This window comes from Mastigoproctus giganteus, chromosome 8 (genome assembly GCF_048544385.1).
Source record: "Mastigoproctus giganteus isolate SK-2022 chromosome 8, ASM4854438v1, whole genome shotgun sequence".
In the NCBI taxonomy this organism is placed as follows: Eukaryota; Metazoa; Arthropoda; class Arachnida; order Uropygi; family Thelyphonidae; genus Mastigoproctus; species Mastigoproctus giganteus.
This window is the reverse complement of record NC_143582.1, coordinates 157,052,264-157,070,314: the sequence shown is the minus strand read 5'-3', so window position 1 is coordinate 157,070,314 and position 18,051 is coordinate 157,052,264. Positions and strand designations below refer to the sequence as shown.

Below are 18,051 nucleotides of genomic sequence, written 5' to 3'. Positions count from 1 at the left end.
CTGAATGGTTTTGTTGTAAAAGAAAATATTATAGCAGTTATCCATTTCATGCTTGTGCACATGCATAAATGTTTTGTAACTGATTTTACTAATATATAGTTAATCTTACTTTCACTATCCAACTGTTACAGCAGGCCAATACAAAGAAAATGAGTGGAAAAAATCTGTATACTATATTTTCTGATGATAATGAACAAAAAATCACTCTGTTCTTTTAAATGTTAGAACAGCATGAAGGGAACTGGCTGCTAAAGAATTAAAAACAAGGTTACAGTTAGTGAAAAAAGACTATATTGCTTTACATACAGTAAAAGGTTGTATGTAAAAACTTGCAGTAAAAGGTTGCTAAACTCAAAGTGTAATTGTCACTAATGTAATCTGAGGAAATTTGAATCTAATTAAACTTCAAAATTCTGTGTACAAAGTAACTTACAAAGCAAATTTAGTGAAACTCAAATTACATAAAATAATAATAATTTATTTTTCACAGCATCCTAAATTTTGTTTAAAAACAAACAGAAATTTAGTAATTATAAATTTTTTTATACATATCACAAAGACAATCGATATAGTGTATATTGTAGCTGAAGCACTGGATATTACGTTTTTTTGCCATGCACTAATTGGAAGAATGAATGGCAGTAGAGAAGATGTACAAAAATGAAATTTTCTTGGATCTCAGTTTGTGCATAAAAGTCCTTGCTCCCCCCCCCTGTTTTTGTTATCATTTGACTGAATTTATAAATTATGAATTATTATTATCTGATTATGTTAATCACAGCAGAAACAAGAAATGTGTGTTATATTATGAAAGATTTTAAAATTCTACAATTTGAGGTATATGCTGCTTTTTTTTTTTTTTTTTTTTAATGAAAACTTCAAACATGCAACCTATAGTACTTGGTTCCCTACATGTATTTAAGGATGAGAAGAGAAAAGATTGTTATTTACATTAGACCTGAATTTTAGGAAAATACATGTGGAGGATTGGTTTTTTGTTTTTTTTTTATGGTGCAAAATTGACTACGGTTATAATGCACCATGTCACACATGTGGAGGAAGCTATTCCAGAACACAGAAGTGATAAATGGGGAAACGTTTGTTCTTTCAGTTTGGAATTGGACAGTAAATTGATGCTGACTGGTAATGACATGTCTTTAGACTGTATTAGTAGTAGTAGTAGTTTGTTTGTTATTTTGTTTTTAGGAGCATTAGCAACTAAGGCCATATTGCTCCGGGATATGCGGTGGTCATTCATTGACCTTTCCGCATTCTCCGTATTTGATGGTGACGGGCTCGAACCCTGGTTTAATCAAGAAGCGTGTGCTACGCACTGCTGCTGCTCCTTCCCACCTGGCTACGGAGACGCAGTAGTAGTAGTAGTAGTGGCATGTGATGCAAGAAAGCAAATGTATGAGATTATGCAGCATCAGCCAAAAAAAAACATCACACCATTCCCTCCAAATGCCTGTCCAGTTCCTCTTTAAATTTATTCAACCTATCAACTTCCACAACGACAGATGGAAGTTTGTTCCAGCAATTAACCACCCGCTGGCTAAAGGCAAATTTCCGCACATCTATTATACATCTGTCTTTTCTTAATTTGAATTTATGCCCCCTTAGGTTCGTAATCTGAACAAGTGGAAGGATCCCATCAGAATTCAGCGTGCTCAACCCATTCAAGGCCTTATATACCTCAATCAGATCACCGTGCAGGTGCCTAGTCTCCAGCCACTGCAATTTGCAGAACTAAAGCCTCTCTTGGTAAAAGGATCCCTTCATTCCCCTCATCAATCATTTTGCCCTTCTCTGTACACGCTCAAGTAAATCTACATCCTTCCTAAAATGAGGCCTCCAGACATGTACGCAGTACTCAAGGCGTGGCCTGACCATTGCCTTATACAGAGGGATAATCACCTCCTTTTCCCTGCTAGCAAAATTCCTATATATCATTGACAAAACCCCATGACCTGCCCTGGCAGCCTGTCTGCATTGCTCAGAAAACTTCATATCTGCCTACACAATTACTCCCAGGTCTTTTTCATTTTCTACCACCTTAAGTGTAGTACCACGCAGTTGGTACGTTTCTCTGGGGTTACTTCTACCCATATGCAGTACTTTGCATTTGTCAAGGTTAAACTTCAGTTGCCACTTCTTAGCCCATCTGCCCAAATTATCTAGATCCTGTTGCAGTAGCACACTGCCATTACTGTCATTAACAACCCTGCCAACCTTTGTATCATCTGCAAACTTCGACATTAAGCCTGATATACCTTCATCAATATCATTGATAAATATACAAAACAACAGTGGACCCAACACCGAACCCTGTGGGACTCCACTAATAACATTAGTCCACGAAGAGCACCACCCATTAATTACCACCCTCTGTCTTCTCGCATTTAACCATCCTTTTATCCATTGTAGCAACTTACCCTTAATACTATTCTGCTCCAATTTGTACAATAGTCTTCCATGCGCAACAGTGTCAAAAGCTTTCCTGAAATCCAAATATATGATATCAAAATTATTTTTTGCATCCGGTTCCTTTGTAACCACATCGTAATATCCTATCAAATTTGTCAGAAAAGACTTTCCCTTAACAAACCCATGCTGTGTCTGAATTATTGCTGCAGTCTTGTCTAGATGATCCTGCAATGCATCTTTAACCAGCGACTCCATTATTTTACCCGGAACAGAAGTTAAACTAACTGGTCTGTAATTACTCGTGTCACCCTTCGATCCCCCTTTGTGAATTGGGGATACATTTGCACATCTTCAGTCAGTGGGAACCTCCCTGAGTCCAAGGATGCTCTCATAATTATGGCTAAGGGTTTGCTTAGTTGCTTTGCCGCCTCCTTTAATATAACTGGATAGATCCCATCCACCCCAGGTGCTTTTCTTACGTTTAACTTCAACATTTCTCTTCCACTTTGCTCTCAGTTATTACAAAATCATTAAGTACCTTGCTACAATTTGATAACCTTCTGCCATTTTCAAACCTTAATAATTCCTCACGTGTGAATGTAGATGCAAAATACTCATTCAGTTTGTTTGCTATCTGAGCAGGATCATCAACAGTCGAACCATCGATGTCAAGTGGACCAATCAGATTCATCCCCTTCCTTTTTATATAAGTAAAGAAAGAGTTTATATAAGTAAAGAAATCCTTGCTGTTTTTCTTAGCATCTTTTGCCAAGGATTTCTCGTAATCTGCCTTCGCCTGCTGAACCTCCTTTGTGATCTGATTACAGATTAACTTATATCTGCCATAGGCTTCTGAGTCGCTTGATAATTAGCATTAGCATTAGCATTAGCAGAGGCATTTGATGCAAGAAAGCAAGCTTATGCAGCATCAGCCAAAAAAAAAAAAAAAAAAAAAAGTAACATAAATAAATAAAAATAACCACTTCCACTTCACCCCTCTGTTCGTTCGAAATACCTGTCCAGCTGAGCCTTAAACTTATTTAGGCTATCAACTTCCACGACAAGGGATGGAAGTCTGTTAATTTATATGCATCCCATGCATTTTTCTTCTCTGCCACGAGTCTCATTAGTTCATTTGACAACCATTTAGACCTAAACCTTGAACAATATTTCTTAATAGGTATGAAACTTTTAGTAGCTTCCACGATTAATTCCTTGAATGCTTCCCACTTAGAATTTACTGTTGGTAACATCGTCAGTTGATCCCACTGTACAGAATTTAAAAACTGTTGGAGACCACTGTACTCGCCTTTATGGAAGCAAAAACCCTTTCCTTTACCCCTGATGGTAATTAAATCTTTAAGTAAATCCCCTATCAGTACACTGTGATCACTGCCACCTAGTGGTTCTTTTATCTGCAAATTCCTAATACATGAATGATCACTGCTGATAACCAGATCAAGAATATTACTTTCTCTGGTATTTATGATGAAAGAAAGCAAGCTTAAGTAGCATCAGTCAAAAAGGAAAAAAAAAATTCACATTTAACTTATCCATCACCTCCAACAGTTTGTCTAGTTCTTCTTTGAATTTATTCAATATATCCACTTCCACAACATCAGACAGAAGTTTGTTCAGGCAATCAACCACCTGTTGGCTAAAGGCAAACCTCTATACATTTATTCTGCAACCATCCTTCCTCAATTTGAATTTATGCCCCCTCATGTGCATAGTCTGAGCAAGAGGAAAAATGGCATCAGCACTGAGCTTGCTCAATCCATTCAAAGTCTTCAATCAAAGTCTTCTGGTTAAAGAAGCACTGCAGGATCATCTAGACAAGAATTCAGTTATAGCTCAGATGCAGCATGGTTTTGTTAAGGGCAGGTCTTGCCTGACCAATTTGATTGGATACTATGATGTAGTCACAAAAGAACTGGATGCAGGGAATAACTTTGATATTATATATTTGGATCTTAGAAAGGCTTTTGATACTGTTGCACATGAAAGACTGCTGCACAAATTGGAGCAGTGTGACATTGGAGGCAAATTGCTGCTATGGATAAGGGGATGGTTGAGTGGCAGAAGACAGAGAGTGGTAATCAATGGACACTGCTCAACGTGGACTAATGTTATTAGTGGAGTTCCTCAGGGTTCAGTGTTGGGTCCGTTGTTGTTTTCGGTGTTTATGAATGATATTGATGATGGTATATCAAGTTTAATGTCCAAGTTTGCAGATGATACAAAGGTTGGCAGGGTTGTTATGGACACTACTGACGCTATGCTGCTGCAACAGGATCTGGAAAGGTTGAACAGATGGGCTGAGAGGTGGCAAATGAAGTTTAACATTGACAAATGTAAAGTACTACATTTGGGAAACAGTAACCCCAGAGCAACGTATAAACTCTGCGGTACTACACTGACAGTGGTGGAGAATGAAAAGGACCTGGGGGTAATTGTGCAGGCAGATATGAAGTTCTCTGAGCAGTGCAGATGAGCTGCAAGAGGAGCTCATGGTGTCTTGTCAATGATATACAGGAATTTTTCTAGCAGGGATAAGGAGGTGATTATTCCCTTGTATAAGGCAATGGTTAGGCCACATCTTGAGTACTGTATACAGGTCTGGAGGCCTCATTTCAAGAAGGATGTAGAGCTGCTGGAACGGGTACAGAGAAGGGCAACAAGATTAGTGAATGGAACAAAGGGTTGCTCTTACGAAGAAAGGCTTAAGTTTTGCAAATTACAGAGTCTGGAGACTAGGCACCGGCGAGCTTATCTGATAGAGGTGTATAAGGCTTTGAATGGTTTGAGCATGCTCAATGCCAATGGGATTCTTCCTCTTGCTCAGAATAATCACCTCAGAGGGCATAAATTCAAATTGAGGAAGGACGGATGTCGGATAGATGTGCGGAAATTTGCCTTTGGCCAGCGGGTGGTTGGTTGGTTGGTTGGTTGGTTGGTGGAACCGACTTCCATCATTTGTTGTTGAAGTTGATAGCCTAAACAAATTTAAGGCTCAACTGGACAGGTATTTCGAACGAACGGAGGGGTGAAATGAGAGTGGTGTGTTTTTTTTTTGTTTTTTTTTTGGCTGATGCTGAATAAGCTTGCTTTATTGCATCATATGCCTCTACTAATGCTAATGCTAATCACACCAATCAAATCACCTCAATATTCAAAGCTTTCAATCCTATCACCTTGAAGGTGTGTAGCCTCCAGATGTTGCAATTTGCAGAACTGAAGCCTTTTTTTGTTAAGATGCTTGTTAAGAGCATCCTTTGTTCCACTCACCAATCTCATTGCCTTTCTCTCTACCTGCTCAAGCAACTCTACATCCTTCCTAAAATGAGGCCTCCACACCTGTATGCAGTATACTCAAGATGTGGCCTGACCATTGCCTTGTACAATGGAATAATCACCTCCTTATCCCTGCTAGCAAAATAGTTGGTACATTAATCTGGGATTACTGCTACCCATATGCAGTGCTTTGCATTTGTCATTGTTAAATCTATTACCATTTCTTCTTACAGTATCATAGTGTCATTAATCACCTTGCCAACCTTTGTATCATCTGCAAACTTAGACATTAAGGTTGATACACCCTCATCAATATTATTTATAAATACAGAAAACAACAATGAGCCCAGCACCAAGCCCTGGTTAACTCCACTGGTAACACTACTCCACGAAGAGCAGTGTCTATTGATAACAACGCTTTATCTTTTCCCACTCAACCATCCCTTTATCCCCCTAGCAGTAACTAGCACTTAATGCCACACTGCTACAATCTGTACAACAGTCTAGCATTAGTAGAGGCATACGATGCAAGAAAGCATGCTTATGAAGTAGCATCAAAAAAAGGGCTCCTATTTCACCCCTCCAAATGCCTGTCCAGCTCAGCCTTAAATTTATTTAGGCTATTAGCTTCCACAACAAAAGATAGAAGCCTGTTCCACCAATCAACTACTCACTGGCTAAAGGCAAATTTCTGCACATTTATTCTACAACTGTCTTTCCTCAATTTGAAACTGTGCTCCCTCAGGTTCTTAGTCTGAGCTCTTGCTCAGACTAAGAACCTGAGGAAGAATCCCATCACCATTCAGCTTGCTCAACCCATTCAAGGCCTTATACACCTCAATTAGATTACTTTGCAGGTGCCTACTCTCCAGGTGCTGCAATTTGCAAAACTTAAGCCTTTCTTCATAAGAGCACCCATTTATTCCCCTCACCAATCTTGTTGCTCTTCTCAGTACTCATTCTAGTAACTCTACATCCTTCCTAAAATGAGGCCTCCAGACCTGTACACAGTACTCTAGGTGTGGCCTGACCATTGCCTTGTATAACGGGATAATCACTTCCCTGTACCTGCTAGCAAAATTCCTATATATCACTGACAAGACTCCATGACCTGCTCTGGCAGCCCGTCTGCACTGCTCAGTGAACTTCATATTTGACTGCACAATTACCCCCAGGTATTTTTCACTTTCCACTTCCCTCAGTGTAGTACCACACAGTTGGTACGTTTCTCTTTGGTTATCGTTACTCATATGCAGTACTTTGCATTTGTCAATGCTAAACTTCAGTTGCCACTTCTCAACCCATTTCCCCAACTTCTCTAGATCCAGTTGCAGTAGCATACTGTCTTTACTGTGGTTAACAACCCTGCGAACCTTTGTATTACTGCAAACTTGGACATTAAACCTGATATACCTTCATCAATATCATTGATAAATATAAAAAACAACAATGGGCCCAACACCAAACCCTGGAGAAATCCACTAATAACATTTGTCCATGAAGAGCAGTGTCCATTGATTACCACTCTCTGTCATCTCCCACTCAACCATCCCTTTATCCATTGTAGCAAGTTACCCTTAATGCCATACCTCTCCAATTTGTACAGCAGTCTTCCATGTGCAACAGTATCAAAAGCTTTCTTGAAATCCAAGTATATGATATCAAAATTATTTTTGGCATTCAGTTCCTTTGTGACCACATCATAGTATCCAATCAAATTGGTCAGACAAGACCTCCCTTTAACAAACCCATGCTGTGTATTAACTATTACTGCAGTCTTGTCTAGATTATTCTGCAATGCTTCTTTAACCAGTGATTCCATTATTTTCCCCGGAACACGTTAAATTAACAGGTCTGTAGTTACTTTTGTCACCTTTTGAACCCCCTTTGTGAATTTGTGATACATTTGCACACCTCCAGTCCATGGGGACCTTCCCTGAGTCCAAGGAAGCTATAATAATTATGGCTAAGGTTTGCTTACTTCCTTTGCTGCCTCCTTTAACATAACTGGATAGATCCTGTCCACCCCAGGTGCCTTCCTTATGTTTAACTTCAACAATTTCTCCTCCACTTTGCTCTCAGTTATGACAAAATCATTTAGCTCTCTGTTAGCGTTTGATAAACTTCTGGCACTCCAAAATCAACAGTATTAAAAGCTTTCCTGAAATTCAAGTACATGATATCAACATTAATTTTTACATCCAGTTTTTTTGTTACTGCATCATAGTATCCAATCAAATTGGTCAAAAGAGATTGCCCCTTGACAAATCCATGCTGTGACTGAAGTATAACTGCACTCCTGTCTAGATGGTACTGCATTACTTTTTTCATAAGTGGCACCATTATTTTCCCTGGAACAAAAATTAAGCTAACATGTCTGTAATCACTCATGTCACTTGTTGATTCCCCCCCACTTGTGAATTGGAGGATCAGCAAGTGCATTTGCACATCTCCAGTTCATGAGGACCTCCCTAAATCCAAGTGCTCTCATAATTACAATTAAGGTTTGCTTACCTCCTTTGCTGTCTTAATATAATTGGATAAATCCGATCCACCCCAGGTGATTTTCTTACATTTCACACTGGTAATTTCTCTTCTGCTTTCCTCTCAGTTATTACAAAATAATTTAGTTCTCTGATACAGTTCAATAAACTTCTAGCATCCACTTCCCTAAAGAATTCCTCATGTGTGAATGCAGATGCCAATACTTATTCAGCTTGTCAGCAACCTGAGCAGGATCATCAATGGTTGAACCATTGGTATCAAGTGGACCAATGTGATTCCTCCCCTTCCTTCTGTTGTTTACATAAGTAAAGAAGTCTTTGTTATTTTTCTTTGAATCCTTTGCCAATGATTTCTCATAATCTGCCTTAGCTTGCCTAATAGCCTTTGTGACTTGATTGCAGACCAATTTATATCTACCATATGCTTCTGTATCACCTGACAATTTAAATGCATCTCATGCAATTTGATTCTCTGCACAAATCTCATTAGTTCATCTGATATCCATTTAGGTCTAAGCTTTGAATGGTATTTTTTAGTTCATATCAGGAACCTGGGGGAATAACAGATGCTAATTAAGAAGAACAGTGTCCATAAAAGTATCTACAGATGAAGCACACACCAGAAATTGAATTTCTATGAGACAGAGTGTGGAAGGATTTTGCAAGACTGGCCATAAATCAATCTGATGGCCTTCTTTTGAATGAAGTCATTAAGCTTGAGAGAGTTAGCATTAACAAAGCTAGCATCAGCCAAAAAAAAAAAAAACGCTCCCATTTCACCCCTCTGTTCGTTCCAAGTACCTGTCCAGCTCAGCCTCTTAAATTTATTTAGGCTATCAACTTCCACAACAAAGGAGGGAAGTCTGTTCCACCAACTAACCACCCGCTGGCTAAAGGCAAACTTCCGCACTTCTATCCTACATCTGTCTTTCCTCAATTTGAATTTATGCCCTCTCAGGTGATTATTCTGAGAAAGAGGAAAAATTCCATCAGCATTGAGCATGCTCAAACCATTCAAGGCTTTATACACCTCAAATCAGATCACCTCGCAGGTGCCTAGGCTCCAGACACTGTAATTTGCAAAATTTAAGCCTTTCTTCGTAAGAGCAACCCTTTGTTCCATTCACTAATCTTGTTGCCCTTCTCTGTACTCGTTCCACCAGCTCTACATCATTCTTAAAATGAGGCCTCCAGACCTGTATACAGTACTCAAGGTGTGGCCTGACCATTGCCTTATATAAGGGGATAATCACCTCCTTATCCCTGCTAGAAAAATTCCTGTATATCATTGACAAGACACTATGAGCTACTCTTGCAGACTGTCTGCAGTGCTCAGAAAACTTCATATCTGCTTGCACAATTACTCTCAGGTCCTTTTTTTCGTTCTCTACCACTGTCGGTGTAGTACCACAGAGTTGATACATCACTCTGGGGTTGCTGCTTCCCATATGTAGTACTTTACATTTGTCAATTTTAAACTTCATTTATCATCTCTCAGCCCACCTGCTCAACTTTTCTAGATCCTGTTGCAGCAGCATACTGTCATTAGTGTCCATAACAGCCCTGCCAACCTTCGTATCGTCTGCAAACTTGGACATTAAGCTTGACATACCATCATCGATATCATTTATAAATACAGAAAACAAGAATGGACCCAATACTGAACCCTGAGGGACTCTACTAATAACATTAGTCCACGATGAGCAGTGTTCAATGATTACCACTCTCTGTCTTCTCCCACTCAACCATCTCTTTATCCATAGCAGCAATTTGCTTCCAATGCCACACTGCTCCAATTTGTGCAGCAGTCTTCCATGTGCAACAGTATCAAAAGACTTTCTAAGATCCAAATATATGATATCAAAGTTATTCCCTACATCCAGTTCCTTTGTGACCACATCATAGTACCCAATAAAATTGGTCAGGCAAGACTTTCCCTTAACAAAACCATGCTATGTCCGAGCTATAACTGAAGTCTTGTCTAGATGATCCTGCAGTGCTTCTTAACCAGTGCCTCCATTAATTTTCCCCGAACAGAAGTTAAACTAACAGGTCTTTAATTACTTGTGTTGCCCTTTGATCCTCCTTTGTGAATTGGGGTCACATTTGCACATCTCCAGTCCATGGGTACCTCCCCTGAGTCCAAAGAAGCTCTCATAATTATGGCTAAGGGTTTGCTTACTTCCTTTGCTGCCTCCTTTAATATAACTGGATAGATCCTGTCCACCTCGGGTGTTTTTTTATGTTTATCTTCAACAATTTCTCCTCCACTTTCCTCTCAGTTATAACAAAATCATCCGGCTCACAGCCAGAGTTTAACTCACCTCTGGCATTCCCCTCCCTGAATAACTCCTCATGGGTGAATGTAGATGCAAAATACTCATTTAGTTTGTTAGCCATCTGAGTAGAATCATCAACAGTTGAACCATCAACTGTTGATGATCCCTTTCCTTCTAGAGTTTACATAGGTAAAGAACTGTTTGTTGTTTTTTTTGCCAAGAATTTCTCATAATCTGCCTTTGTTTGCCTAATCTCCTATGTGACTTGGATACAGACCGGCTTATATCTATCATAGGCTTCCATGTCACCCATTAATTTATATATATCCCATGTAAAGCGTTTGTTTGTTTGTTTGTTTGTTATTTGGTTTTTAGGAGCATTAGCAACTAAGGCCATATTGCTCCGGGGATGTGCGGTGGTCATTCCCTGACCTTTCCGCATCCTCCGTATTTGGTGGTGACGGGCTCGAACCCCGGTCTAATCAAGAAGAGTGTGCTACGCACTGCTGCTCCTTCCCACCTGGCTACGGAGGCGCCGATGTAAAGCGTAGTAGATTCCAAGATAAATTCTTTGAATGCTTCCCATTTTGAATTTGCTGTTGGTAACATTATCTGTTGATCCCACCGTATAGAATTTAAATACTATATCAGACCACCATAGTCACCTTTACGAAAGCAAAAACCCTTCCCTTTACCCCTGATGGTAGTTACCTCTTTGAGTAACTCCCACTTCAGCACACTGTGATCACTGCCACCTAGTGGTTCCTTTATCTGCAGATTCCTAATGCATGAAGAATCACTACTGATAATCAGGTCAAGAGTATTACTCTCTTTAGTTGCCTCCCGAACATGCTGATGTAGAAAACAATCATCTAATAAAACCACAAAAGCCTTGCTAGTATGTGAGTGACCAAACCACAAATTCCAGTCAATATCTGGGAAATTAAAATCCAAATTATAAGACTCTCTGATTTACTGGCTCACTCTATTTCCCTGTACAGTTCCTTATTATACTCATCAGAGTCATTAGGCCTATAACATACTCCTACTCTCAATTTTGATCTCCCAATGCTTATGTCGAGTCACTTATACCAAAGTGACTCGACACTGCACTGTCTAGCGATGTTGACTGGCTTCACTTCCTTGGATTTTATGTGTTTCTAATAGAATAACCCCTCCTCCCTTCCTGTCCTGTCTATCCTTCCTGTACACATTGTACTCCCCAAATTCCAGTTCTGCATTCCTTATATCTGTTTGACACCACATCTCTGATATCCCAACAATATCTGCCTTTGATGTTTTGAGCAATACCTCAAATTCATCAAATTTATTTACCAAATTCCTAGCATTGGTGTAAATGCAAGTATACATGCACCTGTTCCCATTCTTAGCTTCCCTAACACAACCCATGTGTTTACTTGTACCGCAATGATTCCCAGCAGTCTCTGAAATACCCTGCATCTTGTTTTTCAGGCTGCTGCTCATTCCAATAGAAGTAGTGCAAGAATCACTTTCACCTCTGCCAGTGGCTACTGTTAATCTATTATCCCCCCAAGCTAGCAGTTTTCCGACGCACCTAACACTGCCTCGATAGTGAGTTTTTCGAGAGGTTCCACCCCATATGTGAGAACAAATCTAAGGTGAATTTGAGATCAATTATGCTTATGCAGAGAGAGAGAGAGAGAGAGAGAGAGAGACTATTCCATTTGTCTTGCATCATCCTAAAATGTGTCCAGACCTTTATGTAGTACTCAAGATGTGCCCAAACCATTGCTTTGTGCAATAGGATAATCATCTCCTTATCCATTGAAGAAAAATTTCTGTACATCACTGACAAAACATCATCAGCTGTCCTGGCAGGGTGCTTGTACTGCTCAGAGTACTTCATATGTGACTGTAAAATTACCCGCAGGTCTTTTTCATTTTCCACTACCCTAAGCTTAATATCACATAGTTGGAACATTAATTTGGAATAATTGCTACCCATATTCAGTATCTTGCATTTGTTAAATTCAACTGCCATTTTTCAGCCCATCTGGTGATTTTCTTTAGAAATTGTTGCAGTAACATACGTTTATTATTGTCATTAACTACCCTGTCAAACTTTGTATCATCTGCAAAATTAGACATTAAAGCTGATATATGTTCATTAATATCATTAATAAATACAAAAAACAACAAGGCATCCAACACTGGACCACCTCTCTCTCTCTCTCTCTCTCTCTCTCTCTCTCTCTCTCTCTCTATATATATATATATATATATATATATATTCTCCCCCCAATCAGTTCCTTTATCCATAGAAGTAACTGGCCTTAATGTGCCATGGCTAAAATTTGTACAGCCTATTACCTTATGTAGTATTCTCAATTATTCAATTAAATTAAATCAGATCAGTTAGACAAGATTGCCCCTTAACAAATTTGTGCTGTGACTGCAGTATAACTGCATTCTGTCTAGATAGTCCTGCATTACTTCTTTATCACAGACTACATTATTTTCACTGAGAAAGAAGTTAAGCTAACAGTTCTCGTGATTACTCGTGTCATCATTTAATCCCCACCCTTCATGAATTCAGGATACATTCACACATCTCAGTCCACGGGGACCTTTCCTGATTCCAAAGATGCTCTCATCATTCTGGCTAAGGGATTGCTTTTCTCTTTGCTGTCTTTCTTAAAATAATTGGATAGATCCCACCCACTCTGGGGGCAATTTTTATATTTAGCTTCAACAATATCTCTTCCACTTTCCTCTCAGTTATCATAAAGTCCTTCTTAGTGTTTAAGGAAAAAAAGCTTTGCTGTTTTTATTTGCATCCTTTTGCCAAAGACTTCTTTTAATCCGTTTTAACTTGCCTAACCTCTTTTGTGACTTGACTGCAGACTAGTTTATGCATACCACAGGCTTGTATCACCTGATAATTTATATGCATCCGAACCATTTTGTGTCTGCCATGAGTTTGGTTCTTAGTTGGTATGAAAAGCTAGTAGCTTCTACAATTATTTCCCTGAATACCTCCCATTAATTGTGATAACTAATTAGCTCGACGGTTCTAATCACTTTTTGGGTATATATCTTTTTTGTGTTTAGCTAAGGATATAACTAATTTAACAGTGTGATTATTATGGTATAGCATAATATATATCTTGAACTTGATAGTGTAAGGTGTAATGTAAAACTAGATAGCATAATATGTATCAATGCATTTAGGAATCTATTAGCTTAGTGTAGTATTCTCAATTATATTCAATTAAATTAAGTAATTAATATTATGAGTAATACAATTTAATCAATTAAATTGTATTTAAATGGAAGTCGGCCCCAGACTAGAGCAGCAAAGCAACAGGCACAGTAATTACATCTTTAAGTTGAAAACACCCACAGTGTGGGTATTTCATCTGTAAATTCTTAATTCATGAAGAACTGCTGCTGATAATCAGATCAAGAGTATTGCTTTCTCTGTAACATGCTGCTGTAGAAAACAGTCATCCAATAAAGTCTTGATAGTGTGTAAGTGATCAACCCACAAATTCCAGTCAATACCTGGAAAGTTAAAATCCCTAATTATAAATCATTTTGATTTATGGCCCACTATTTCTCTGTATAGTTGGTTAGAATATTCATCATACCCATTAGGCTTATAACACACACACACACCTATTCTTATTTTTCTTTTCCAAGTGATTATGTCACACCAAACTGATTAAACATTGCACTAGCCACTCACATCAACTGGATGCATTTCCATATTAACTCAGGTTTAAATGTATTTTATTTGGGTCCAGTGTTATATTTGGAGAATCTAGAGAATCAATCACACCAATCTGAAAGAATACATCTGTATACATCTATATACACTATATAATAAACTTAGATTTTCCTGAGGAGAAGAAGAATATTACATAATAATCCATTTTAAAACTCATTAAGCCATATTTCTTTAAAATGCTAAAGATCTAACAGGAAATAGGAGAACTTCGAATAAAACATTGAATGGCAGGCTGATAATCCAGAAGACCCGCTTTATACTATAATAGTGAATTGTTACTATATAACAGAGCTTTTTTCAGTATATGTGGAAGAATAAGAGAAATTTACCTCAATATGATATGTAGAATTCCTTGGTATGATACTCTCCAGAAATTAAAACGAATAAAAGATTAACTCAAAATGATTACAGTAAAAAATCAATTAAAAACAATAAAAAAATTAATTTAAAAAAGTTTAATGTAAATTTTGAACATGATTTTCCTTCCTGAAGCTGACAGAGCTTTTCGATCGTATGTCGCGATCACAGAAATAGAAATTATGGAGTATGTGTGAGTATGAATTTTAAATAGACTATTTGTCTTCATGCATGTGCATATAAGACCACGAATCGGAGATTAGATATGGACAGCGAACATTAATAGAATTCTCATGTAATTTAATTTCGACGGTTTCTGCAATTGCTATTAGTTAAGAAATACATAAAATCCAAGGAAGTGAAGCCAGTGGACATCGCTGGACAGTGCAGTGTCGAGTCAGTTTGGTGTGACATAAGCATTGGGAGATCAAAATTGAGAGTAGGAGTGTGCTATAGGCCTAATGACTCTGATGAGTATAATAAGAAACTGTACAGGGAAATAGGGTGGGCCAGTAAATCAGAGAGTCTTATAATGGGAGATTTTAATTTCCCAGATATTGACTGGAATTTGGGGGCTGGTCACTTACACACTAGCAAGGCTTTTGTGGATTTATTGGATGATTGTTTTCTACATTAGCATGTTCGGGAGGCAACTAGAGGCAGGAATACTCTTGATTTGATTATCAGCAGTGATTCTTCATGCATTAAGAATCTGCAGATAAATGAACCACTAGGTGGCAGTGATCACAGTGTGCTGAAGTGGGATTTACTCAAAGAGGTAACTACCATTAGGGGTAAAGGGAAGGGTTATTGCTTTCGTAAAGGCGACTACAATGGACTGAGACAGTATTTAAATTCTATACAGTGGGACCAACTGATGATGTTACCAACAGCAAATGCAAAATGGGAAGCATTCAAAAAGAACTTATCTTGGAAGCTACTAGGCTTTACATACCAACTAAGAAATATTGTTCAAGGTTTAGGCCTAAATGGATGTCAGATGAACTAATGAGGCATATGGCAGAGAAGAAACATGCATGGGATACATACAAATTAACACATGACACAGAAGCCTATGATAGATACAAGTTGATCTGTAACCAAGTTACCAAGGAGGTTAGGCAGGCGAAGGCAGATTACGAGAAATCCTTGGCAAGGGATGCAAAGAAAAACAGCAAAGAGTTCTTTTACTTATGTAAACTCTAGAAGGAAGGGGATGAATCAGATTGGTCCACTTGATATCGATGGGTCAACTGTTGATGATCCTGCTCAGGTAGCTAACAAACTAAATGAATATTTTGCATCGACATTCACACATGAGGAGTTATTTAGTAAGGGGAAAGCCAGAGGTGTATTCAACTCTAGCAGTAAGCTAGAGAATCTTGTAATAACTGAGAGTAAAGTGGAGGAGAAATTGTTGAAGATAAACACAAGAAAGGCACCCGGGGTGGATGGGATCTATCCAGTTATATTAAAGGAGGCAGCAAAAGAAGTAAGCAAGCCCTTAGCCATAATTATGAGAGCTTCCTTGGACTCAGGGGAGGTAACCACAGACTGGAGATGTGCAAATGTGACCCCAATTCACAAAGGAGGATCAAAGTCTGACACAAGTAATTATAGACCTGTGAGTTTAACTTCTGTTCCAGGAAAATTAATGGAGGCACTAGTTAAAGAAGCACTGCAGGATCATTTAGACAAGACTTCAGTTATAGCTCGGACACAGCATGGTTTTGTTAAGGGGAAGTCTTGCCTGACCAATTTGATTGGATACTATGATGCAGTCACAAAGGAACTGGATGCAGGGAATAACTTTGACATTATATACTTGGATCTTAGAAAGGCTTTTGATACTGTTGCACATGGAAGACTGCTGCACAAATTGGAGCAGTGTGGCATTGGAGGCAAATTGCTGGTGTGGATAAAGGGGTGGCTGAGGGGGAGAAGACAGAGAGTGGTAATCAATGGACACTGCTCGTCGTGGACTAATGTTATTAGTGGAGTCCCTCAGGGCTCAATGTTGGGTCCATTATTGTTTTCTGTATTTATAAATGATATTGATGATGGTATATCAAGCTTAATGTCGAAGTTTGCAGACGATACAAAGGTTGGCAGGGTTGTCAAGGACACTACTGACACTATGCTGCTGCAACAGGATCTGGAAAGGTTGAGCAGATGGGCTGAGAGGTGGCAAATGAAGTTTAACATTGACAAATGTAAAGTACTACATATGGGAAACAGCAACCCCAGAGCAACGTATCAACTCTGTGGTACTACACTGACAGTGGTAGAGAATGAAAGGCACCTGGGGGTGGTTGTGCAGGCAGATATGAAGTTCTCTGAGCAGTGCAGACGGGCTGCAAGAGTAGCTCATGGTGTATTGTCAATGATATATAGGAATTTTTCTAGCAGGGACAAGGAGGTGATTATTCCCTTGTATAAGGCAATGGTCAGGCCACACCTAGAGTACTGTATACAGGTCTGGAGGCCTCCTTTCAAGAAGGATGTAGAGCTGCTGGAATGAGTTTAGAGAGGGGCAACAAGATTAGTGAATGGAACAAAGGGGTGCTCTTACGAAGAAAGGCTTAAGTTTTGCAAATTACAGTGTCTGGAGACTAGGCACCAGCGAGGTGATCTGATAGAGGTGTATAAAGCCTTGAATGGTTTGAGCATGCTCAATGCTGATGGGATTCTTCTTCTCGCTCAGAATAATCACCTGAGAGGGCATAAATTCAAATTGAGGAAAGACAGATGTAGGATAGATGTGCAGAAATTTGCCTTTAGCCAACAGGTGGTTGGTTGGTGGAACAGACTTCCATCCCTTGTCGTGGATGTTGATAGCCTAAATAAGTTTAAGGCTCAGCTGGACAGGTATTTTGAACGAACAGAGGGGTGAAGTGGAAGTGGTTTTTTTTTTTTTTTTTTGGCTGATGCTGCATAAGCTTGCTTTCTTGCATCAAATGCCATCAAAAGGCTAATTTTGATGCTGCTGAATGAGAAGCACGAACTGAGGAAGTGTGCTGTTTTACTCGAACATTCAGCAGAAATATGTGTCAAGCCTTGATATGATGAGCTGCAGTCAATGCAAGAAATGTTGTATAACAGGTCATTTATTTGTTTTGCGAAAGAGTAGACTGAGTGGTTGTTCAGTATAGCGTGTATTGTACCCTAATTCAGTTTATTGTAGCAAGGGGGTAACTGTTGTTTAAGAATCTGCTGGTTAATATCTGTATTTCTGAGTCTAAAGCTGATTCTGTTGTTGAATATTTATAGGCATTGACAAATTGATTAAAGATAACAGACCTTTTGCAGGTGAATGGGTGATAGCTGTTATAATGTAGGAGCATACCGGTGTTTGTTGGTTTACAATAGATGTTAAATTGGATTTTGTTCACATCCCGAATAACCACAAAATTAAGAA

At 38.8% G+C, this 18,051-nt stretch overlaps 1 protein-coding gene across 2 annotated transcripts in view; it reads right to left on the bottom strand.

Annotated features, from left to right (window-relative positions):
• The window catches only part of LOC150081951 (radial spoke head protein 3 homolog B-like), a 136,348-nt gene that overhangs the window by 33,409 nt on the left and 84,888 nt on the right, over nt 1-18,051 (bottom strand). The window lies entirely within an intron of this gene.